At 42.2% G+C, this 26,019-nt stretch overlaps 1 long non-coding RNA gene across 1 annotated transcript in view; it reads right to left on the reverse strand.

Annotated features, from left to right (window-relative positions):
• Positions 1–26,019, reverse strand: part of LOC138740123 (uncharacterized) — a 54,004-nt gene that overhangs the window by 20,712 nt on the left and 7,273 nt on the right. Inside the window, exon 2 of the long non-coding RNA XR_011342707.1 lies at positions 8,294–8,488. This is a non-coding gene — a long non-coding RNA (uncharacterized lncRNA). The remainder of the gene's footprint in view (positions 1–8,293; positions 8,489–26,019) is intronic.

Raw genomic sequence — 26,019 nt, forward strand, 5'->3', positions numbered from 1 at the left:
CACTCCCATTGTTCAGGAAATAAGCTAATAATATTGTAGCATGAATAAAAGCTCTCATGACTGGATGAAGAACATACCCTTTTATTAGCTTATAACTGAGGGTAGGGTCTTACAGTGGTCTTCAGAGGGGCTCAGGGTTTATACAGGAAACCAGGGTTATATATGGTAGATGGAGGTGGAGCCAGCCATCAGTACAACACGTCACCAGTTCACTGTGCCCTTACAGTCAAAGAAAGAAAAGCAAAACAGTCTCTTCAGAGTCATTAATTGGGTGTCATGGATTTGTCTCCATTGAATCTGTAGCCACACAGACATCTGTCCAAATGATCAACAATCCAAGCCCAAGATCAAACCTCCCACATAATCCAATCAGGAAGCCTTCAGTGTCTGAGGCCCTTTTGAAGCTCCTCCCATCCTTAGCTCTCATCTCGCACCTGATTCCAAACCTGGATGCTGTCCAACCAATGTTTTCTGCAACTGCAACACAAAATTCCATTTATTGTATCTAACAGCTTGTCCTCTGAAGGCAAGCACCACTTTGAGGGAGCTATGGACTTGCACCCCAAGGTTTCTCTGCACATTAATGCTCCTAAGCTTCTGCCATTTATTCTGTGGGTCCTACTTGTACATTACTTGTCTGAATTAAATACAATCTGGCACCATTCTGCCCAACTTTTGAATTGATCTAGGTCCTGTTTGTACCCTCAGACAACCTGTTTTGCTATTCATGCAATTTTATGTTGCCAGCAATCTAAATACTCATACCATGCACCCATGCACATTCTCATTCAAGCCATGTATCAGAGGTGCCCAAACTTGCTTAATGTAGGAGCCACATATAATAAATTTCAGAGGGTCGGGAGCCACAAAAGTCATTTAATCACACATATTTCCACAAGCTGCACATTATATGTCAAAGAGCCAAATGTGGCTCCCAAGCCATGGTTTAGCCACAACTGCCATATATCATTACCTATCTATCCATCAATATGCATGTATATATATTACAGACAGCTTTTTTTAATTAAACTTTTCTTGCTTTGGAATAGAATCATACAGCATGGGAAACAGGATCTGCAGCCCCACTTGTCAATCCAATTCCACTCAAAAATTAGGGGATATGGTGAGAAGGCAGGTAGGTGGAGTTAGATCATAAATTAGATCAGCCATGATCGTATTGAATGGCGGAGCAGGCTCGATGGGCCATTTTTGGCCTACTCCTGTTCCTACTTCCTATGTTCCTAACCCCACTACCATAGTTTCTACCAGCACACCACACACCAGTGGCAACTATCTGTGGAAAGTTAACCCACCAAGCCAGTCCTGTTGGAATGTGGAAGGAAATGGGAGCACCCGGAAGAAGCTGATGTGTGTTAAGGTAGAACATGCAAATTCTACACAGACAGCACTGAAGTTCAGATTGAATCTTGGTGTTTCAATCTGTGAGGCAGCGGCTCTACCAGCTGCATCTTTGTGTCGCTGCAAAGAGACAAGATACATATTTTTGCAGTCTTTGCTCTTTCTAGCATGGTCTTCATTGCCTATGTCTTTGGGGCTAAAAGTCTGTGAAAACTGTCACCATGTGAAAATCCTCATGTTCATAATTAGTTGAGCTTTGGTTTGCTCCTTTGTAAACAAAGGTATATCCTTTTGTCATGGTGAAAGACACTTCACAGTCTGGAGCCATATTTTTTAAAAAGAATGCAAGCATGAAAATGTAAAGAGTAAAACCATATCTGTAACAAAACACAAAAAGGAATTGTTTTCAAGCACTCACTGTTTACTGCCGTCTCCAAACAACAGTGGGGAAGAACAGTGTTACATCCTCAAGCGTTTCCCATTGCAATGCCATTCTTCATCCATATCAACAGGGTTCAAATGTCATTAGCAGTGCAACAGTCAACCAATCAGATGAGAAAATTCTAATCAGTTATGCACTGCACTGGGAAATACACTAATACATGGCACCGAGAAATTTAGTCTGCCCAACTTCTCATTGATTGCATCCATAGTTATCAATTTCAAGTTCACTAAATTGAGCTCAGTATTACTGACATTTTCTTAATGTGAAGGCAGATTTAAATTGTAGATGGTTGCATTCTCTCGATTTCATATTCACTTTGCCATCTAAAGTAGTAGCTTTCATTCATGATGACAGATTAAACAGAGCACCCTTTATTTCATTTAATCTCTCACATTACAGTATTGATTTATTGCTGGGAACAATAATCTACAATCTGAACTGAAGTGGAACAAAATAAGATGCATCGTCCATCCTGCTTTGTCCAAAAATAACATTGCAACAATATGAAATGAAATGGGATAAGCTAAGCAGCATGTTAGAGCTCCCTCTGTAGATTAACCAAAACATGTAAGATCCTAAGGGACATGATGGGATAAATGTTGAAATGATTACACTACTGAGAAATCTCAAACCAAAAGACTTAGAAAATTAGGTGGTAATTTGGAACTGAGGTGGAATTCTTCTGACAAAGGATAGTGAATCTCTGGAATTCTAAACCCAGGGAGATGTGGAGGCTGAATCACTGAGAGTATTTAAAGACCAGAGTGGCTTTTTTTTTGAAAGATCAGGTAATTGAGGGGTCTGAGGAACTGGCACAGAAGGGAAGCTGCCTTGACAGGTTTTCCATGATCATATTGAAAGTCAGGGCAGTCATTTGTGATTAATCTCCAACAAGTAGACACTCTGATTCTGTTTTTATGCTTCATAATTAATAGAGGAATAAAAATCATAAAACCAGAAGCATAAATTTGATGGTGAAACATATCAGGTCGTCAGTGTCATGGACATGATGATGTTTGTTGCTTGACATTAGCTACAGTGAGAAGACAATAGTGGGCCTTCAGCTTGAACTGCCAAAGTGTGACTTAGAAATAAAGTTGCCTCAGTGACAAGGCACCATAACTTGTCATTCTGAACATGATGTGTTAATTATGAGATCAAAATTGAGCCCATTAAAAATGGTTGATCTCATGATCTTATCTAATTGATTTGTCTGGACATGTGACCAGCTTCTCAAATATTGGTGTACCTTTTACCACTGCAGTGTGATAAGAACAAATTTTGCATTCAGGTAAAGTGATTAATTGTTTCTTATATTACTGACCTCAAAGTGGTTCTGAGGGGTCAGGAGAGCACAATGCAAAGAGTTCCTTATCTCCTTATGGGATGTAGTTACTATAGCCAAGGCTAGCATTTACTAACCAGTGCAAACTTACTTTCCGAACTATTTTAATCTTTTTTTTAAGTTATTGGATAGGGAGCTTTGAAACATTGACCCATTGATGCTAAAGTTTCAGCTCTACTCTTGAAGTCAGCATTGGTTTGTCACATTAATGGTTTTTCTTTGTTCTTATCTGTTTGATTCAGCCAACAACTATGTGGTCTTCTAAAAGTTGAATGTTGCTTCAGAGAACATCAGTCATCCATTATATAGCTTCTATTATTTTTTTTGTTCAAATCTATGTTGAGGAGCTAGAGCAATGGTTTTCAAACTGTTACTTTCCACTCACATACCACCTTAAGTAATCCCTAAGCCATAGGTGCTCTGTGATTAGTAAAGAATTACTTAAAGTGGTATGTGAGTGGGGAAAGAAATGTTGAGAATCAAAAATTGTCTATTGGCCCATTTCCTTTGGAGTTATGGAACCACGCACATAAAGAATCAATCAAGTACGATTTGAACAATGGTTTTTAAACTTTTCTCATTCCACTAACATACCACCTTAAGTAATCCCTTACTACTCACAAAGAACTTATGGCATAGGGATTACTTAAGGTGGCATGTGGGTTGAACAAAAAACTTTTGAAAACCACTGGAATAGAGTAATGTAATATTTTAGAAAAGGTTAACAAGTTCAAAAGCTGTTGATGAAATCAAACTATTTAATAATATAGTGATAATACCATCACCTGAACTGTTGTAAAAGTACATTTTGAAGAATATTTTTATTTTGATTCCTGGTGAAATTAAGTGAAGAACATCAAAATAGGACATCCTGTGATTATCAAGAAAATAACCATGGAACATTACAGCACAGAAACTGGCTGTTCAGCCCTTCCGGTCCCTACTGCTGAACAATCTTTCTGCCTAGTCCCACTGATCTGCACCCAGTCGATAGTCCTCCACACCTCGCCCATCCAGGTACCTGTCTAATTTTTTCTTAAATGTTAAAATTGAGCGTGCATTCACCACTTCAGCTGGCAGCTCATTCATCACCCCCACCACTCTCTGTGTGAAGATGTTCCCCTTATTTTTCCACCTACACATTTCCCCTTTCATCCTTAACCAATGTCCTCTGGTTTGTATCTCACTTACCTTCAGTGGAAAAAAAAGCCTACTTAAATTTAATTGATCTAGACTGCTCATAATTTTAAATAATCAAATCTCCCCTCATTCTTCTATGCTCCAGGAAATAAAGTCCTAACCTGTTGAATCTTTCCTTGTAGCTCATTTCCTGAAGTCCAGGAAACATCCTAGTAAATCTTCTCTGAACTCTTTGAATCCTATTGAGATCTTTCCTATAGTTAGATGACCAAAACTGCACACAATATTCCAAATTTGGCCTCACCAATGTCTTATACAACTGTGCTATAACATCCCAACTCCTATACTTAATACTTTGATTTATGAAAGCCAATATTCCAAAAGCTCTCTTTACAATCTTATGAGTAGACTGTGTCTTTATTCATTGGAGCATAGAAGGTTGAGGGAGGATTTGGTAGAGGTATTTAAAATTATGAGGGGGAATAGATAGAGTACATGTGAATAGGCTCTTCCTCTTGAAGGTAGGTGAGATTGGAATGAGGGGTCATAAGTTAAGGGATAGGGGGCAAAAGTTTAGAAGTAACATGAGTGGAGGCTTCTTCACTCAGAGAGTGGTGGGCTGAGTGGAATGACCTTCTGAAAGAGGTGGTTGCAGCAGGGTCAATTTTGTCATTTAAGAGAAGGTTGGATAAGTGCATGGATGTGAGGGGATTGAAGTGTTATGGACAGGGAGCAGGTAGGTGAGACTAGAGGAGATCACTTAAATTAGTGTGGACTAGAAGGCCCTAATGGCCTGTTTCCATACTGTATTTGTTTTATGGTTATGCCTGTGATGCCACTTTCAGGGAATAATGTACCTGTATTCCCAGATCCATCTGTTCTACTACACTCCTTAGTGACCTATCATTTACCATGTGTGTCCCTTCTTGGCTTTTCCTTCCAAAATAAAACCCCTCACACTTATTTGCATTAAATTCCATCTGCCATTTTTCAGCCCATTTTTCTAGCTGGTCTAGATCATTCTGCAAGCTTTGAAAGCCTTCCTTGCTGTCCACAACTCCTCCAACTTTTGAGTTATCAGTAAACTTGTCGGTCCAATTTCTCACATTATCATCCAGATCATTCATATAGATGACAAACAACCATGGTCCCAGCACCGATCCCTGGATAAAGGAATTGAAGTGGATGTCAGCTAACTTGCACAGTGAGAAAGCAGCGCCACATTTGCAGAGTAAATACTTCTTGTAAGGAAGTTGATTGTAATTACATGATGTATCAACCATTGCACAAAATGGGCAAAATAGTTCAAGGTACAAGTACATGCAACCAGCAGTTACAAACTCTCAACAGAAATAAAGGAACTGCAGAACTATCTTCATAATCCTCTCATTCAATATGCATAATTGCTTAAATATTTCAATTTACCAATCCCCAGACTTGCTACCTTTGACTACAAATGGTTTATGCTTACAACTGGATGTAGGCATCCATGTATTCTGTATGGTACCTCATTTCATTTTTCCATGTAGAGAAATTGCATAGGAGACAGGACTTAATCACTACAATGCACGTACTCTGACGCAATTCACGCAGCAGCAAAACTGAGTATGAACTGAAAAAGAACAAAGGAATATCATCGTTGACTTTACTGAACTTGCTAATTATTTCCAGCAAAACCATTGGTGTGATTTGTTTGCCTTTATGGCAAGCAAAATATGAAATATATTGTGCAAATTATATTTGTTGAATTATTATATGGTAATTAAGAAATTAACCTTAAGCCTTTTTGAGTCATATGTTCATTTGCTCTTTTAACTTAATGGACTACAGTTTGGTGGTGAAGCAGAACTACTTTCATCAATTTTGCAAAGTCTTCGCCCTCACTTTTAATTAAAGTCATAGTAATTGATATGAGAGATGAGCTGAGCTCTGTCCTCAAGACAATGTAACAAGTTGACAATCTCTGGTAAATTTCCAGCAAAAATAGAATCCCAGCTGCTAATTATGTGCAATCTCCTAGGCACAACTCCATGCCACCTAATGAAATCAGATTTACCGCACTCAACAATGATCACTGCAGCAAAGACGATACAATGGCGTAGGTTTCGTGAATTTAATCGATGAAATTTCTGGTCAGGGATCTCAATGCAAATTATGAGATACAAGGTTGGTTGAATGTTTCAGTCAATTTTTGGGAAGTCATTCCCAGATGAGGATTGAGCAAATCTTGACCTTCCATCACACTTATTTGTGGTACTGGAACTATGGAAAATAATGCACTGCATCTCTGAAGAGTGAGATGCTGCAATGAAAGTTAATGATATACGAGCCATTTAAACTGAAGAGTGAACAAAATTTAAGACTATAAATTTAACAAAGGCAAAATGAAGGAAAGACAGATAAAGAATAATGATAAGCCAACTGCAGGAGCATCTACAGCATCATTATTCAAGGTCATTTAAAGGAAGATTGGCCTTATCAGTGGAACAGCTTTCATTATTCAGTAGCTGAATGCTATTCATGATATATCTTTGGTCTGAAGATTTGACGGTTATTTGTTATGCTGGATAGTTTTACATTGTGATGTAGTGAAAATATAGTTTCAGTGGGACATTACTCACTGTCATCAGCAATAATATGCCCCGTTTGAATATAATACTTGTTCCATGGGACTGTTTACACAATTGTTCTGCTCTAGTTGTTAAAACAGACATCCCCATTCATCAAATATACTGAATGCTGAAGATGAAAATATTCAGTCCGCATTTGATTTATAACTCTTAACTGGAGCGGTGAACTTTTGAAAGATGATTCCTCTTTGCTTTCTGTTCAGAACTGAAGACACATTTTTTGCAGTAATTTAGCTAAGATTTCTTGGTCATCAACATAGTTAAATATCAGGAGACAAGATTTGGTTACTACTAACACAAAAATAGCTTTCTTCAGATTGTGGTAATTTATGACGCAAATCATGAGTGAATGCTGTCTATAAATTTGATAATTAAAAAAAAATGGTGTCCATATTTTGTAGGTATTAAATTATCACATTATGAAAGCATTCCATAAACCTCAAACCTTTTGAACTCCTTGGAAAAAAATATGTGTTTAATTAATGTTAAAGGCAAAATTTAATTGAATTTATTGTAATTTTATTTGTTACCAGAAATCTTTCTCTTTTTCTTACTTTATTTTTTTTTCTTTCTTTCTGTACTACACTCTTTTTTATGTTATTGGGTTCATTATTTTGGGAGAAGGGTGTGGGAATAATTGGGGGAATGCTATGTATTATTATTGATTATATAATAATCAAGGACATTTCCGTACTTGGTCATCAGCTAAGTTATTTTGCATCTCACTATGATAGGTATCAAGGAAGATTCCAAGTTAAATGTATTTTCTCATTTATCGCAGAAAACATGGTCATAGGCCTAGTTCCTCTAGCCAGAGGAACATTCATGGTTGGTGTAGGAGTTAGTGCAACACCATGTACGGCGTCATTTATTGGGAATGGAGTTCGAATCCCATGCTGTCTGTAAGGAGTTTGTGTGTTCTCCCCGTGTCTGTGTGGGGATTTCCCCATGGGCTCTGGTTTCTTCCCACCCTCCAACACATACCAGGGGTTGTAGGCCAATTGGATGTGATTGGGCGGCACAGACTCATGAGACGAAAGGGCCTATTACCAGTCTGTATATATGTCTAAATTTAAAAAAATTGAATTTAATAATTGGGATATTTGTATTCAGAGAGTATTTTGGGTGTCTGGTGTTTCTGTCCTCAAGACTTTTAGATCATCCATATAAATTACAATATCCGAACAAAGCTGTTCAAATATTCACTAATCTTGCCAGTTAATAGGTGTTCCCATGCTAAATATATAATTAACAGAACCATTTGAAGGACTCAAAATATTTAAGTAAATAATGTCATTTTAGCTGTTAAAATTGTCTTGAATCATTTTCTATTAACATTGTTTTTAAAGAGCATTAAAAAAAGGATGAACTTACCTTCAGGAGATTCTATTGTTTCTCCCAGGATATAGTTTTACACCAGAATGGCTGTTGAGCTGAAGATCCTTTACATCTATTACTCCAGTCTCTAAGTGGCTCACTTAGAGTCACAAAACTGAACAAGAGTCAAACATTTGCATATGATACAAAAATCACTATTGTGGATGATACCATGGATTCAACTGTAGACACCTGGAAGATATAAATGGAAGAGTTAAATCAGCAAAAGTCAGGCCTGGTTATCTGAAATTGGACTTGATTTTTCTAACTACCATGGCAAAAAGCAATGAGCACACGATGGGCAAAGGCATGCTCCATAGCAAGCTGAAATGCAAAATGTCCTGTTTAATCTAACATGGCTAAATTATGAACTGTAGCACTTATTTGTTCCTTGAAATTGATTCACTGCACTAATCATAGGATGATTAGACAGCAGTTCCCTCACCGATTAAACTGAACATTAGATTTAGTGGTGGAAAATAATCTGTTTAATCCAATTAACTGCTGAAATGAAAACCAAACACCATGACCATATTATATCTGGAAAACTGAGTAATACTCTTTTAGAGTGAGTTAAAAATACATTTGCTGCCACCAGCCCTGAAATGGGCCGGCATGCTGGGCTGCCTGCGAGACCGAAGCAGAAAGGTTTCAAGTCCAGTGTTCTCCTGGCAAATCTCCAAGGTACGTAACCACAGAAAATAGGAGCAAGAGTAGACCAATCAGTATTCCCAATGATCATGGATGATGATAGTACAGTAAAATTCCCGGTATCTGGCCCGACAGAGATTGCGTATGCTGGATATGCAATTTTTCTGGTTGACTGAGACACATTCTTACAAGGCTAACTAATACACCAGCATTAAGAATAAATAGTTCACAGTTTAAAAGACAAAAGATAGTGCAAAATGTCAAGAAAGTTCAAAAGACAAAACAGCAGTCTGGTCCTTAATTATATAACATTCACTTTATATTCCCGTAACTTACAAGATTTAAATTTAAATTTTAACCCCGGTCACTGGCGCTATTACAGCATTGCATTAACGGTTGCATTAAGTGTGCCACCATCATAATTAATCCCTCCTGCCCCAAGTTTATAGATAAAGCCTACCGGAAGGAATAGTTTCGGCTAGGTCAAATCTGTCATTTAAGAGGAGGTTAGATGAGTACATGGATGTGATGGGATTGGAGGTTATGGGCCAGAGAGTGGGTAGGTGGAACTAGTGGAGTTTCACGTAAACCGGTGTGGACTAGAAGGGCCGATATGGCCTTTTTCCATACTGTAAATTCTTATAAGGTTATATGGTTAATATACTTAGTACTAAAAAAGTTAAAACTCTTACTAGACAGGAATAGGGAGACTCTTTGGGAGAGTCAACCCAGCGGTGAGTGGCATCGGCCATCTCTTTATCCTGGATGTTGCTATTTTATTCAAACAAATTTTATTGAAACTTTATTCAAATAGCTGCAATGGGCAGGGCACGAATGGAGCATTCAGCTGGCTGAATGTTTGCTCCCATCTTCACCAAGGGGTTGTGTGTTGTTTCTGAGAATATTTACTTTTACAATTTTAAACTTTTATTTACATTTTTGTTTATTTTTATTTTATTTATTCATTTACAGTATATCCTCAACTTTACTTTTGCCATTTGGTTGGGTTGCCGGCTGGTTGAATTCAGGATACCAGGGATTTTACTGACATTCTTTCTCAATATACCTTTTCACCATCTTGGCTATAAGGGACAATCCAATGTCCTTTTGAAAGTTGGCCTCAACAGCTTTCTGTGTTCGAAGTTCCATGAGTTCACAACTCTCTGAGTGAAGGTTTCTCCTCATCTTAGTCCTAAATGGCTTCCCCCTTACCCTTGGAACGTGACCCTATGTACTCAACTTCCACAATATTCTTACAACATCTAGCTTGTCAAGTCTTGCAGGAGTTTCACATCTCTTAATGAGATCCCTCTCTCGTTTTATCTAAATTCCAACAAGTATAACCTAGGTCTATCCAGTTTATCTTCATCCGTCAGTCCTGCTGCCCCAATAATCAATCTGTTAAACCTTCACTGCACTCCCTCAATGGCAAGAATGTCCTTTCTACATTGGAAGACAAAACTGCGCACATTATTAAAGGTGTGTGAAAGCTTCTATTTTAAAGTCATTCAGAAATTACAATTATGAAGGAAAAGCATCACTGATCTCTCTTTATTAATACAGGATCTCTTAAATCAGTGATAGAAACAAATCACTGTTCATGTTTACTGAAAACAGATTCATTAACCTTTCCAGACAGGATTAGTATTTAAATTAACAGAATGAGTTCACTTCCAATTGTGCATTGAAGGCAGAAAAATCATAATCAGTATGAGCCTCCTAGTACTGCTGGCAAAGGAAATACTTCACTTTGTTTATGTTAAAGATTTGAATTACTCTCCAGACTAATAATTAGCATTTGATAATTAAATCTATATCCAAAAGTATATATAACACGGATGTTCAATATACAATGAAGGCAAAATCTCTAGACGTTACCTCAAATATGTAGATATGAAACTTAAACAGGATTAACTGTTAATGAGTGTAACTGCTTGCCCTCAGCAATTTACATTGACAATGACAAATGGTAAGAAGGAACTGGGACAATGTATCTCAAATGAATTCAAATAACCTGTTTATCAACTTGTGAGAAATATGCTGCCAAAATATACCATAAATGCTGTGAGTGTGTGTGTGGCGGGGGGGTCGAAATTGACAAAGGTGACAATGTTTACCTAAACTGATATTTCTCTCTCCCACTAGCATTATTTAATAAACTTGTATGTTGTGCTCCATGATTCTCCTGTGTTTTCTGTCTTGACAGTGTGGGCCGTCTATCACAGGTGTGGCCTCACCAAGGCCCCATATAAGAGTCTAAAGGGTTAGAGACTAAGTTGGATGAATTTTAAGTCATACTTACCTTTCAAGGTGTGGTGTGCTGAGGTATCAGCAAGCAAGCCCAAACCACAAATGACTGTACAACAGGCTTTATTCCAGTAAAAGTCTGAACACTGGTTCAAGCCTTGGTGGCTCCCATGTGACTGGCTTAGAAGGGGCTGATTCAGGTCTATATTCAAGTCGGCTGATTGACAGTTTGGGTTGTCTATTCAGGTCGGCTGATTAACAGCTAGTCAGGTGGAGTCAGCCCCTTAGATGGTCTTACTGAAGGTACAGAGATTGCCACCTGCAGTAAGCTGGTGGTCGTATCACCACATTCACCCCCTTCTTAACATTGCTTTGGGGGGGGGTGTGTAAAATGGTGCTGGGTGGAATTTACAGATTCAGGCAGTCCAGCAGCTGTCAGAGTCTCTGGACCATCGCAGGGTTGGTTCGTGGTCAAAGGTTGGGGAGGGCATAGTTGTTGCCTGAGGGTTGGCTTGGTACAACATAGCCATGGTGGGCATCTGTATTGGCAGTGGGTCTATCTATACATCTGTATGCCCGATGGGGGGGGGGGGTTGGCTGGGTGAATGTGTTTGCTAGGATTAGGGGTCTCTGGAGGGCAGAGGAAGGAGGTCATCCCCCAGAACCTGGGTGGGCCAAGGGTACCCATGATGGGGAGATTGGACCAGGTAGTCGTGATGCTAGGGAGGTGGGGGGTTGGGGTGCCAGCGGTTGCCAGATCCCTGGTCAAGATGATGTCCTCATGGCCACTGGGGTAACTGACGTTGGCGTAGTTCTTGTTGGCATGGAGGAGGAGCACCTGCTTGACAAGCAAGTTAGACTTGTGGGTCTGCACGTGTTTGCAGAGGAGCACCGGTCCTGGAGATGTGACTCAAGCAGGGAGGGAGACCCCAGTTTCTGATTTCCTGGGGAATGAGAAAAGGCTCTTGTGAGGGGTCTGATTAGTAGCCGTGCACCAGAGCAACCTAGTGATATGGGGTACCTCAGGGATGATCCCTTGCCAGTATTCAACGGACCAGCCTTTGGACCTCAGGGCCAGGAGGACTGCCTTCCAGATCACCCTATTTTCGCACTCCCCCGGCCATTACCCCTGGGATGTAGCTAGTCGTGCAACTAGCCACAATGCCTCGTGCTACCAGGTACTGGCGCAGCTCCTCACTCATGAAGACAGACCCCTAATTACTGTGGATGAATGTTAGGTACCTGAACACAGTGAAGATCTGCATCAGCACCCTGATAACAGTGGCTGTGGAGGTGTCAGGGCAAGGGAAGGTGAAGGGAAAATGGGAGTATTCATCTACGACCGCGCGGAAGTAGAATTTCTTGTTTGTGGATGGCAGGGGGCCCTTGAAATCGATGCTATACCATTTGAAGGGCCAACTGGCCTTGATGACTTGGGCCTGTGGCGGGTGGAAGATGCACAATTTGCCTTCTGCACAGACTCTGCATGATATAGACATGGTCCTGACTTCTTGGACGGTGAAGAGGAGGTACTGGGACTTGATGAAATGGTACAGGCGTGTGCCTGCAATTGGTTGGACTGCACCCCGGTGCAGGTCCACAACAGGGCGTCGGGGGAGTTATTGAATTTCCCGGGTCTGTACTGGATGTCATAACTGAACGAGACAGTTCGACTCTCCAGCACAAGATCTTATCGTTCTTGATCTTGCTCTTATGGGTGGCACTGAACATGAAGGCCACTGTGCACTGGTCAGTGAGGAGGGTGAACCAGTCCCACAATCACCTGGGCCTCCTTTCAGTGGTGGAGTGTCTGAGCTTAGAACCATGGAGGGTCCTGGAAAAAAAGGCCACGTGTCGGCCCCTTGGTTGAGGGTGGCCACAAAGTCATATCAGAGGCATCGCACTCCACGTGGATTGGGATGTCCTCAACCATGGGATGCATCGTGGCATCAGTGATGTCCTGCCTGATGTGAGCGAAAGCTGCTTACACCTCAGGGGGGAGGAGAAAGGTGGTGACTTTGGCCAGTGGGTGGACCTTGAACAAAAAACAGGATCCTACTGGGAGTAATAGGAGAAAAGCCCAAGGAACCTGTAGAGGGCCTTGAGCATGTGGGCGAGGGGAAGTTCCATTAGTGGACACATGCATTCTGGGTCAGGACCAATCACACCATGTACCAGACCTTATAATGGGCTACCTCATTGATCATGTCAATTATTCGGGGTTGGGGCTAGGCATCTAATTTGGTGTACCGGTTTATGGTCCAGCTGTAATTGATGACCATCCTCGGTTTGCTAACCCTTTAACACGTGGAGCCAGTTCACTTGCTGTCAGAAATGTGCACCACTACACAACACCCCCCACCCCCAGAAGAGACGTCGTGTCCTGAGTCCTGTGTTAGTTTCGCCTTAGGGGGCCTGTCCCTATGCTTTGCTGGCTGTAGGGCAACTGGCTGGCTGAGGTTGAGATGGACGGGCTTCAAGCAGTGAGCTGTGAACAGTTCCTCCCTGCCCCCAATGTCTCGTGTGAACCTGTTGCCATTCCTGTGGTTTATCTTGTAGGGGCTTTTCTAGGGTCGCTGGAAAGTGTGTGTGGGGGAGGGGGCGGGGGGTTGGTGGTGTACACTTCGGCAAATGAACACGCAGTAAATTGTCTTTAAGTATGTGGGAATCGAGGTGGGGTGGTGTCCATGATGGGCGGGTGGCTGTTGTGTGAGGGATCCAAATCTGTCCCTCAGTTTCTGCAGTGCTGCCCCTCCTGCTGTGTCTATGCCCTTGGTGGCAGGGAGGAAATCTCCTGGGAGGGTCGAAGGGGTTCCGTATACCAACTCAGCTGAGGAGACCAGGAGGTCCTCCTTGGGTGCTGTTCGGAAGCCATGAAGCACCCAGGGGAACTTGTCCAACAGGTTGGGTCCATTCAGGCGGGCCACGAGCGCTGACTTTAGGTGGTGGTGTAAATGTTCTACCAGGCTGCTGGACTATGGTGTGGTGGAGTTTTGAACTAAGAAGAGAGGCAAGCTGTGTCCACAAGACTGAGGTGAATTGTGCCCTTCTGTCCATAGTGATATGGGCCAGTGTCCTGAACTGGGATATCCAGTGTGTGAGCACCACCCTGGCGCAGGCTTTTGCGATTGTGTCTTTGAGGGGAATGGCCTCTGGCCATCTTGTGGCTTGGTTGACCACTGTTAGGAGATACCGGGCTTCTCATGAAACAGGCAGGGGACCAACAGTATTGATCTGGATTTAGTCATTGGCTGACTGGCTCAAACTGCTGGATGGGAACTTTTGTGTGTCTGTGGACTTTGGAAGTCTGGCAATGTGGGCAAGTTCAGGCCCACAGTGACCTGTTTTTGTTGGCCATGCCACACAAACAGTTCAGCGACCATGCATGCTGTGGTCCTGATGGACAGTTGCAAGAGGACGTGGATGGCATGGAAGACCCGTTGTCTTCATTGCTTCAGAATGACTGATTAGATCTGGCTGGTGGAGACATCGCAGAGCAGGGTACAGTCGCTGTCTGGCAGGGGAATGTCTTCAAAGTGAAGGCCAGTAATGGGTGCGCTTAAAGGCTGTGTCTCTGTGTCATCTTCTTGCGCCTGTGCAAGCTCGGAATAGTCTAGGCTTGGTTCTAAGGACTGAATAGTTGGTCTTGAGAAGGCGTATGCGACAACATTCTCCTTGCCAGAGAGGTTTTGAATGTGAATTCCAAGATGTAAGCCAAGTGGCGTTGCTGCCAGGCTGACCAGGGGTCGGAAACTTTCACAAATGCATAGGTGAGGGGTTTGTGGTCAGTGAAAAGAGTGAAAGGTCCGCCCTCAAGAAAATAGCAGAAATGTCTGACTGCATGGTAGAGGTCTAGGAGTTCCTTGTCAAAAGCACTGTATTTTTACTCAGAACAGGGGGTGGGGGGAGGATGCAAATAGCGACTGAAAAAGGCCACTGAAAAAGTCCAGTGGCCTCCAATGCCCGTTGACCAGCAGTTTGAATATGTTGCCTATTGCTGCGGCCAATGTGTCAACTGTCAGGGTGGTGGGAACATTCATTCTCAGGTGGACCAGTGACCTGGTGTGGGCTAGGGCTTCTTTGGTCAGTTCAAAAGCCATGGCTGCCTCCTCTCTTCAGGCCAAGTCCTTCTGTTTGGAGGTCATCATGGCAAAGTGGGAGTGCATGATTTGTGCTGTGGCAGGTATAAAACGATTGTAAAAATGGACCATCCTGATGAATTCCTGAAGGTCCTTGAACATTTTGGGCCTTGCGAACAGATGAATGGCCTCCACCTTGTTGGGCAATGGTGTCGTTTCATCCTTGGTGATCCTGTGGCCTAGGAAACCGATCATCTCCTGGCCTAACTGGCACTTTGCTGATTTGATAGTGAGGCCAAAATCAGCCAGGCAAGAGTAGAGTTTGCGTAGGTGGGTAGCATGTTCCTGGTGGTTCCTGCTGGCGATGAGGATGTTATCCAGGTAGATGAAAACAAAGTTCAGGTCTTTGCTTACTAGATCCATCAGAGGCTGGAAGGTCTGTGGTGCATTTTTAAGTCCAAGAGTCCAAAGGGTGTAATAATGGCTGTCTTCCTGACATTGTCTAGGTGGACAGGGATTTGGTGGTAACCGCGCACTGAGTCAACCTTGGAGAAAACAGTTGCCATGTGCAGGTTGGCTGTGAAGTCCTGTATATGTGGGACTGGTAGCGGTCCGGGTGGTTGACTCATTGAGGCGCCAATAGTCTCCGCATGGTTGCCATCCCCCTGTGGCCATGGGGACCATATGGAGAGGGGAAGCCCATGGGCTGTCAGATCTATGGACAATCCCCAGCTATTCCATTCATTTAAATTTCTCCTTGGCTAGTTGCTGCTGTATCTGAATTTGGTGCTGCACCTCATGTTTTGGCATGGTGGACATGGTCTGGGTCCTGAGAATAGATGGGAATTTGGCCAAAAAGTGGCTGTACCTGTCAGTGGAAGCGGTAATGGTGGCTACTTGTTGGCCCCGAGCGCTGGTGGCCACTAGCTGGATCGTCTCGAATGTTTGGGCATGTACCAGGCATTTAGCTTTGAGGTCCATGAGCAAGCTGTGGGCTCTGAGAAAATCTGCACCAAAGCGTGCCTTCTCCACCATGGCCAGTGTGAAATCCCAGTGGAAGGTTACATCGCCAAGGCATGTCGGTACACACTGTGTGCTGAAGGTCTTAATGCTAGTATTGTTGGCCGAGTGCAATGTTGGTCCTCATGAGTGCGTTCAGGTCTCTAAAGGCTTCGGTGAGATGACTCTGAGCTCTGCTCCCATGTTGACAAGGAAACACTGGCCTGTGGTTTTGTCTGTGAAATAATACATTATGGCCAGCCGCCGTAGCCATTAATGGTAGCTGGCCTGGGCATTTCCCAGGAATGAGTAGGTCTGTTTGCATTTGTGAGCTTCTGTTGCCCAGTGCTGGTGGTAGAAATACCATCATGCCTCTGGTGCTTCTGTTGGTTCACAAGGGCATGACTGTTCACCGCTTGTTCTGGTTTTGAGCTGCTGCTATGCCTGGGGATTGCATTAGCTGATTCATGGTGGATTTGTTCTGTGTTTTGGTATGCCAGAGAATGTCCGTCTTTGCGGTGACCTTACGAGCTTTGCTGAAATCCGCATCCACTAGCAGTAGCTGGATGTCATCTGACATTTGCCCTAAGAATGCTTGTGGCCCTCTGCCAGCGTAAGCATTTCGTCCATAAGGGTGGATGGTGTTCTGTCCCCTAGGCCATCCAGGTGCATAAGCCTGACTGCTCTCTGGTCTCTAGAGAGCCTGTAGATGCTGATTAGGAGTGCCTTCAATGCAGATTATTTATTTTCCTCTGGTGGGTTCTGTACCAGCTCTGACTGCAGTTTCTTGTTCCAGGGAGCTGGTGACATGGTAGTACTTGGTGGAGTCTGAGGTAATCTGCTTTATCTGGAACTGTGCTTCTACCTGTCCAAACCAAGTGAGTGGGTGAAGCATCCATAAAATGGGGAGTTTAAGGGTAACTGCACTGACTGCTGCAGAGTCCATAATGTTGAGGCGTCTGGACCTATCAGGGTCATCAATGTAGCGGCAGCTAAACAGAGTCAAAAGAACAAGACCAGTATTCAGTGGGCTTGTCTGCACTCCAGTTGTTTATTGAAACTTCCCACGTTGCGCCTTATAAGGCCACGGATAAGACCTGCTTTCACGTCCGAAACCATGTCACGACCTTGTCCCATGTGCATGCGGACCCAACCCGGCCGGCAGAAAAGACAATCCCGGCGTCACCATTTTGACGTGGCTGCTCCGCTGCCACAATCATAACCTATGGAGCTGGTTCGCCTGCTGTCAGAGATGTGGACTGCCAAAGGAAATGTATTATTTCAGCTGTTTTGCTTAATGGCCTAAAACATCATTCTATTACTGCACTTTTTGGATGACCAGTTTTGGATTCTGGCCACTTAACTTGTTCAGCTTGTCGCATGATTTCATTTGTTACTTTAATAGCCATTTATTTTACTTAAGTCATAAGATCCTAACCTATCTACCTATTTTCAATGGTTTTCCCAAACTATAGGAAAAAATATCAGAAGTGGTACTGTTGACCCTTTGGTTAAATTTGAAGAAACATTTTCATATGATGCCAGATGATCCTTTCTGAATCCTTTTAACTTTTATTTGAATGTGAAGACACAGAGTTAATGATAATATAATTGTTTAACTGATGAAATATTGTAGCCCAACTTTTGTTTTCACTTTTTGTTTTTGTTTTCAGTAAGTGGGATATTTTTGTAACAGAATTTGATTATTTTCATGTTTGGCTTTTAGGAGGTTGGGAGGTTCAGTTTACATATATTACCCGGTTTCTGTGTTTGTATATGTTAACAGTTATTAGTACAATCCTGATCTCTTTGTATTATTAATGATGTCAATTATCCTGAAAATTAATAAAAAGATTGAAAAGAAAAATAATGCCAGTCATTCCATCACACACCAGAGTCAGATCAGGTCAGCGTACCCTTACAGCCTGCTGGCTGCTGGAGACTTGCTCATGGCAAGCAAGAATTTAAGCAGGCTGTCCGAAGAAGACTTTTCTGACCCCTGTAAGGCTGCACCCCAGGCAGATGCCCTCTGGCATGCAAAACAGGAGAATGAGGCAGCCCTCAGCCAAGTCTCCAAGCCGGCGCCCCATTGTCCACAGGATACCCCCAAGCACAAGCTGGAGGGAACCCAGTCAACATGGTGCCTTTATCACCAGCATTGGGGAGTGAGAGCTCGCAAGTGCTGCTAGCCCTGTGAATTCCAGCCAGTCCTGTGACTTCCAGGTGTACGGCCAGGCAAACCGCCGTTGATGGCTGCCTCGGTTGGCCACATGAACAGCCTCCTTTACATAACTGACAAGTCCATGGGCCACCAGTTCCTGGTGGACACAGGGGCTGAGCTGAGTGCCCTCCCCCCTACAGTGCTGGAAACTCAACCCAGACCCTCTGTCCAACCCTGTGGGCTGTCAATGGTTCTGCAGTCAAGACCTATGGCACCCATAGGGCACAGATAAAGATCGGGGATGAAATGTTCACTTGGAGATTCGTCCTGGCTTCAGTGGGTACTGCGCTGTTAGGGGTTGACTTCCTAAGGACTCATGTTCTGCTGGTGGACATGAGGGGCAGGAAGCTGCTCAATGCCCACACCTTTTGCTCGGTGCACCTGGGCACGGCGGATGACGACAGACCCAAAATCTACACAGTAGCCACCGCTACAGACGAGTTCGCCGAGATCCTCAGTGAGTTCTCTGCCATCCTGCAGCCACGCTTCTATGTCGCCTCCCCCCACCATGGAGCTATCCATCACATCTCCACAAAAGGGACTCCACTGCATGCCAGTGCAAGACGGCTGCCACCGGAGAAGCTAAAACAGGCAAAGGAGGAATTCTCCAGGCTCCAGGAGTTGGGGATTGTTTAATTGGTTGGGCAGCACCTGGGCGGCACCACTGCACATGATCCCAAAGTCATCAGAGGGTTGGAGCCCCTACGGACACTACAGATGGGTAAATGACACCATGACTCCAGACAGGTACCCGGTCCCCCATATCCAGGACTTCGCGGCCAACCTCCATAGTGCGCGGTTCTTTTCAAAGGTCTATCTGGTGCTCGGATACCACTCTACCTGGATGACGTTGGAAAGACTGCCATTATCACCCCTTTTGGCTTGTTCGAATTCCTCCAGATGCCATTTGAGTTGAAAAACGTGGCCCAGACATTCCAGCGCCTCATGGACGCAGTGGGTAGGGATTTGGACTTTGTCTTTATCAACCTAGATGACATCCTCGTAGCCAGCCGCAGTCGCAAAGAGCACAAGGTCCATCTCCGTGCCCTGTTTGCCCAGCTGGCAGAATTCAGCTTCACGGTTAACAATGCCAAATGCCAGTTTGGGAAACAGACATTGCAGTTCCTGGGGCACAGCATCTCAGCATCTGGGGCAGCTCCGGCACTGGAGAAAGTGGCAACTGTCCAGCATTTTCCCAAACCCTCCTCTCTCAAGGACCAGCAGAAATTTGTGGGAATGGTAAATTTTTACCATAGATTCATCCCCAACGCCGCTCGCATCATACACCCTCTTTTTGTGCTGATCGCGATGTAAAAGAAGACCCTGGCCTGGTCAGAGGAGGGAGACGAGGCCTTCACTGCAATGAAACAGGCCTTTGCAGAGGCAAATTTGTTGGTGCCCGCGCCAGGAAGCACATACGGCACTCTCAGTTGACGCTTCTGCCAAGGCAGTCGGGGGAGTTCTGGAACAGTGGCTAGATGGGCAGTGGTGCCCACTTGCCTTTTTCAGTAAGCAGTTGCGGCCGCTGGATCTTAAATACACTGCATTCGACTGGGAGCTCCTGGAGTTGTACCTGGTCATCCGCTACTTCCAATACTTCTTGGAGGGCAGAACTTTCACCGTTTTTACCGATCACAAGCCCCTCGCCCAAGAACTGGCTAATGCCAAGAATCTGTGGTTGGCCAGGCAACAGTGCCACCTGTCCTAAGTGTCTGATTTCACTACAGACATCTGGCACTGGGTGGGCAAGAACAATGTAGTCACAGATGTGCTCTCCCGCCTGGCCATCAGCGCGTTAGATCCTGGCCTCGACTATGTGCAACTAGTGCAGGCTCAGCAGCACGATGCCTAAATTCAAGCTCTCCGGACCGCCACCTCAGATCTCCAGCTCAAGGATATCCAGCTTCCTGACTCTGCCCAGCTGCTGCTCTGTGACACCTCCACTGGCTCACCACGCCCAGTAGTCCCTCAGGAGTGGAAGGCAAGGGAGGTCATCTCTATCCACGATCTTGACCACTCCTCAGTAAAGACTACCATGGGTATGGTGGTGCAGCAATTCATCTGGCATGGCCTCAAGTAAAAGGTGGCAGCACTAACCCACAACTGCATCAGGTACCAGACGTCAAGTCCACAGGCACACGCAGGCCTCGGTTTAGACTCGGCAATGCAGAGATTCCAACATATCCACGTGCATGTCGTGGGACCCTTGCCAGTGTTGAGGGAGTTGCGATACCTGTTTACCTTAGTGGACAGAGCAACCAGGTGGTCGGAAGCCACCCCGGTCCATGAGGCGTCAGCGGAGCCTTGTGCTAGAGCCCTGGTCAGCCAGTGGATCATTCGTTTCAGCATGCCAGCACACATCACAATTGAGAGAGGCACCCAATTTACATCTGCACTATGGTTGCAGCTGGCAAGGCTTTTAAGGGTAACACTGCACCACACCACGGCCTACCATTTACAGACAAAACGGGTTAACAGAGAAGATCCACTGACCCCTAAAGTCCACACTGATGGCAAGACCTTCCTGCCCCGACTGGGTGGACGAGTTGCCCTGGGTTCTCCTTGGGATTAGGACGGTGCCAAAGGAGGACCTGCAAGCCTCGTCTGCAGAAATGGTTTACGGCATGCCACTCTCCCTGCTAAGCAAATTCTTCGGCCTGGAGGCCGAGACAATGAACAATGAAAGTGAGCGGCTTGCAGACCTCCATAAATGACTGGAAACCTAAATCTGCTGCCCCCATCGCACCACAGCACCCGACCTTCCCATCGACCGAAAGAACTGGGCATGGCGCAATTAATGTTATCTGGAGGGGACCACAGAAGGCACTGTTGCATTGCCGACATGAAGGGCCGTACAAGATTCTCTGGTGATCGGGTGGAACTTTCGCTTTAGATGTGGGGGGCAGGGAAGAACTGTTTACTGTGGACAGCTTAAAAGTTTCTCATTTGAATGTCACAGCTGATGCAGATGACCATGACCAAGCACCGGGACCAACCACCAAAGCAACAGAACGTGTAGTCAGTTCTGGGGGGGAGGTTGGGGTGTTGTGTGGCAGTGCACATCCTCATTGCAGACTGGCCCCGTTTGTATCGCCATGTGACGGGGCAGCCATGGGGAAATGGAGTCATCAGAGGTTTCCCTCTGACTCCAGCATCCCTTCCAGCGCGGACCCTGGGCAGCGATTATGACGTCACAATGCACCAGGTGACTGAGCTCATGCTGCCCTTAAAGGGGCGTGCTGAATTGGAATAAAAACAGTCATTAATGACCATCCGTGTGACAGCAGTTATTTCCTCCAGCTCCTGCAAGCGCCACAATGCATTCAATTAATAATGAGTTATGAATATAAGGCAATACATGTGGTATATAAACAATCTATCCCTCCCTCCCTACCAGCCCCACCTTTCCCCACCCTCCACCTCCCTCTCAAACACCCCAAAGAAGGGAAGAAAGAAACAAAGAGATTATCAATGAATAAATAAATTCTGAACAACTGCCATGGAACAGAGGACCACCATCAGGACGAGCTATTGAGAGTTTAAATTTTCAAACCAACTTGTTGTAAATATGGGCTCCATACTTTCAAAAGAAAGTGTTTTTTTCTTTATTTTTTCAAGAGGAATACAGTACGCTAATGTTGCATCCCTAAGTCTGTATGAGACTTCCAAATAATAGCTATTGTGACAGAGTATATAGAGGTGTTTGGGAGATAAATTGGCAAAGGTTTGTTCGAATTAAAGATTTGTTAGTTATCTCCCAAACACCTCTATATATTCTGTCACACTACACACTTCCTAGAAATTGCTAAAGCCAATCATAAAGATTCAATACAATACATAGTTAACCTTGAAAACATTGAAAGATTAACCTTTTACACTTTCTCTAAAAATAGTCTAATTTGTATCTGAAATGGTTTAACCTTACTGCATTGCCAAGTCGAATGAAAAAAAGAACCTGTCTATTTATGACATCTAAAACATATTCATTGTCTAAAATGACCCATCTATATTGAAACATTTAATTGAATTACAGAATAAAATAGAGATAGGTGGGAAAGGCAAGATTTCACGTAAAACTATGATATCAAAATAACCTTTTCCTATTACTATTAATAATCTTTTTTTTTAATATGGAGTCAAATGGGGATTAGAACAATTGAACATTGTTTTGAAACTGAATGAAAGAAAAATATAATGTTCTAAATAATTCCTTTTTTTGGTTATTATCAAGTTAAAGCATGTTTTAATTGATAAATTAGGTCAAAGTTTAAGATTACCTGAGTGAGAAATTTTACTTACTAAAGGAGGTATTAATAAATTTATTTCAGAAGTGTATAAATTACCTCAAAGAAAAATGCCTTAATTAGATATTCATAAATCAAGATTAAAGTAGGAAAATGATTTAGGTAGAACAATAGATCAAGATGATTAGAAAATGTTACGTAAAGATAATATGGATAAAATTATTCATGTAAGATATAAATTAGTGCAATACAATATTTTACATCAATTATACTTAACACCTCAAAAATTGAAAATATTTTTATTTAATTTCTTCATAATTATGTTTTAAATGTCATAAAACTGCTTATCATTGATGAGGGAGTTGAATTTAAAGACTCTATTCAAGGGAATGGGATTATTCCTTTTATTCAAGATTATGTGATTCCTTCGATGGTACAGATTTATTTTTGTCAGCAGCCCAACTGGAGGGTTGGATCATCAAAGTTGAATATATGACTAGATTTTTATCAGATCATTCACCTCTAAAATTAACAATTTCAATGCCAGATAAACAAAAGTTGGTATATAGATGGTTCCTTAATCCATTGCTATTGAAAAAAATGGAGTTTTGTAACTTTATCAAAACAGAAGTTGAAAAGTTCTGCAATACCAACTGTGATTCCATTACTGATAAATGTATTATATGTGATACTCTTAAGGCATATTTAAGAGGCTAGGTAATTGGTTATAGTTCAAGGATTAAGAAAGAGTATATAAAGGATGTTGATGAATTGGAACAGAAGTTAAACCAATTAGTAAAGGACTAAATTGGATTTAAAGGAAAAATATCAGATATTGGTCAATAAAAAAAAACTAGTATAATACCTTAAAAACATGCCAAATAAGAATAAAAAAACAATACTTAGAATAAAACAAAGGTATTATGAATTAGGGGAAAGTGCCCTCTCCTGGCAGTTAAAAATAGAACAGGTCTTGAGGACAATTAATAAAGTTAAAATGGATTGTGACAGGATATTTTATAAACTACAAGACATAAATGAGGCTTCAAAGCAATTTTACGGAGGATTATATAAAATCAGAATTCTAAGAGGATCTTAAATAAAATAGATTTCCTGTCAAGATTAGATCTTCCAAATTTAGATCTTGAAGAACAGGGGGTGGGGGGGGGGATTAAACTCTCCCTTAACTGATATTCAAATAAGGGAAGCACCAGGTTCATTACAATTTAACAAGTCTCCGGGAGAAGATGGCTTCCTACCTGAGTTTTATAACCAATTTAAAGATTCTTTGATACCCCTTTTTATGGGGGTATTAAACCTGGCAGCTGAAACCAATACTGTCCCAGAATCTCTTTCAACAGTAATAATAATGGGGATTCCTAAAAAAAAGATGGATCAAAATGAATTCATCATCATATAGGCCAATTTAATTATTAAATACAAACTATAAGATAATTGCCAAAGCCTTGGCAATAGATTGTCAAAAATTTATCAAAATTAACAAATAAAGATCAATCAAGGTCTTGGCAGAGAGACAGCCTGCAGATAATATAAGCAGACTGTTTAGTATTATACATCTGACTCAGGAGAGGGGAAAATTAAGTGTGGGTGTGGCCTTGGATGTGGAGAAAAGTCTTTGATAGACTAGAATGGGATCATTTATTTAAAGTATCAGAAAGATTTGGATGAGGGGACAATTTTATAAATTGGGTGATGAGCCAAGGGATAAAGTTGTGACCAATGGCCAAATTTCTTCAGCATTCCCATTAACCATATCTAGTTGGCAAGGATGCCATTATCTCCTGGTCTATTCATTTTTATATTAAACTGCTGGCTGAAGCCATACATCAAGGTCCAGACATTAAAGGTTTCAGGGTTAATCAAGAAGAACACAAGATCAACCTGTTTGCTGGTGATGTCTTAATTTATCTGACAAAATGAGAAAATTATAGGAAAATTAATGGGATAAAATATTTAGGAGTTAGGATTGAAAACAATTTGGTAAATTCATATCAATTAAATTATACTGCCATGCTGAGGAAAATGGAAGAAGACTTCAACAGATGGAAAAACCTGCCAATAACTTTGGTAGGAATGTTTAATTATGTAAAAATGAATGTGTTGCCAAGACTCCAATAGCCTTTTCAATCATTACCCATACCATTACCACAAAGATTTTTTTTTCAAGATTTAAATAAATACATTTGGATATTCCTTTGGCATTATAAAGTAGCAAGAGTTTCTATGGAAAAATGAACAAGGGATTATGATATGGAAAGACTTTGACTCCCAGATTGATTAAAAATATTACTGGGCAGCACAGTCCAAATTTATCACCTCTCTCTTTGACAGAGGAATATAGGCATTTGTGGGAATAAATTGAACTGCATAAGGTACGTGAAATGATAGGAGAGCACTTTATTTTTAAATGCAATATAATTTTAATATCTGGAACTAGAAATGCCCCATTATTAAAACATATAATTAATGTCTGGTATAAACCAAACAAACAAAGTGGGATTAAGGTGAGGTTGTCAACTAAAACTCCCCTATTTAATAACAATCAATACCATTGATCATAGATAATAAGATCCTGGGCACCTGGTTCCATAGAGGGATCAGGTGTATCAAGGTCTGTTTTGATCAAAGAAAATTTATGATGTTTGATCATCCTAAAAAATGAATATGGTTTATTGAATAACAATTTCCTCAACTATCTTCAATTAAGATCTTTTTTAAAGTGACAAATAGGGTCCCACAGTGAACTGGAAACACTTGTTCGAAAAGGGAACACAAAAAAAAAAATCAGCTATCTATCCTCTGTTTCGAAAAGAAGCCCCCAAAACAGGGGCTACACAGGTCAAGGAAAGTTGAGAATCCGACTTAAATATAATAATTGGAGAACAATGCTGGTTTGACTGGTATGGAGGCAGCCTGATAAATATTATTTATGTAAGATATAGACTGGTCCAATGTAATTTCTTGCATCAGCTGTCCTTCACGCCGTTAAAGTTGAACAGATTTAAATCAGAAATTTCAGATCAATTCTTTAGATGAGGAAGTGAGGTAGGAACATTTTTACATTCAACCTGGACGTGTCCCAAAGTGAGAATTATGCGTAAATCTGGGTGATGTTCTAGAACAAATTACTGGGAAACAATTTCCACAGATCCCAGAATTATTCTTGTTAGGAAATGTTACAGACTTAAAACTTACAATGAAGCTGTAAAAATATCAATCACAATTTGTTAAGATCACATTGGCAGTGGCCAATATATTGGT

This window comes from Narcine bancroftii, chromosome 1 (assembly GCF_036971445.1).
Source record: "Narcine bancroftii isolate sNarBan1 chromosome 1, sNarBan1.hap1, whole genome shotgun sequence".
NCBI classification, from domain to species: domain Eukaryota; kingdom Metazoa; phylum Chordata; class Chondrichthyes; order Torpediniformes; family Narcinidae; genus Narcine; species Narcine bancroftii.